We start from the raw sequence: 432 nt of genomic DNA, 5'->3' as shown, positions 1-432 counted from the left end.
TGAAAATTTTTTTACTTTAGATTTTTATGATATTATGACAGCGGATTTGTCGTGGCCTAAAAAAGGCACAGCATATTTTAGATGTGTATCATGAGTAGTTCTAGAGATATTGACCTTTAAATTTGGCCCAAATTTGGTCCGTCGGGGCTCTAGCATGTAGTGAAATAAAAGTTTAGAAAAAAAAAACAAAAGTCGCAATGAAACAACTGTTTTAAATTACAATATATGCATTATAACTTTCAGAAAAAACACAAATTGATAATTCCAGGTATATTTCTTCTTATTCAACTTCATTGCAAGGCATTTTTTCATTAAAACAAACTTTTAAGTAACACTCATTACTTTGACTGCAGTGTACCTAAGTAAAAATGAGGACATATTCATCAGCTCTGCATATCTGCATACCAAAATCTTTACTTACTGAAAAGAAAC

At 30.3% G+C, this 432-nt stretch overlaps 1 protein-coding gene across 1 annotated transcript in view; it reads left to right on the top strand.

The window, feature by feature from the left end:
• Positions 1-432, top strand: part of LOC119586622 (protein phosphatase 1G-like) — a gene marked incomplete in the record, with an annotated part of 13,179 nt that overhangs the window by 7,979 nt on the left and 4,768 nt on the right.

The sequence above is a fragment of the Penaeus monodon genome, chromosome 21 (genome assembly GCF_015228065.2).
Source record: "Penaeus monodon isolate SGIC_2016 chromosome 21, NSTDA_Pmon_1, whole genome shotgun sequence".
NCBI lineage: Eukaryota > Metazoa > Arthropoda > Malacostraca > Decapoda > Penaeidae > Penaeus > Penaeus monodon.
This window is presented reverse-complemented; position numbering and strand designations above follow the sequence as displayed.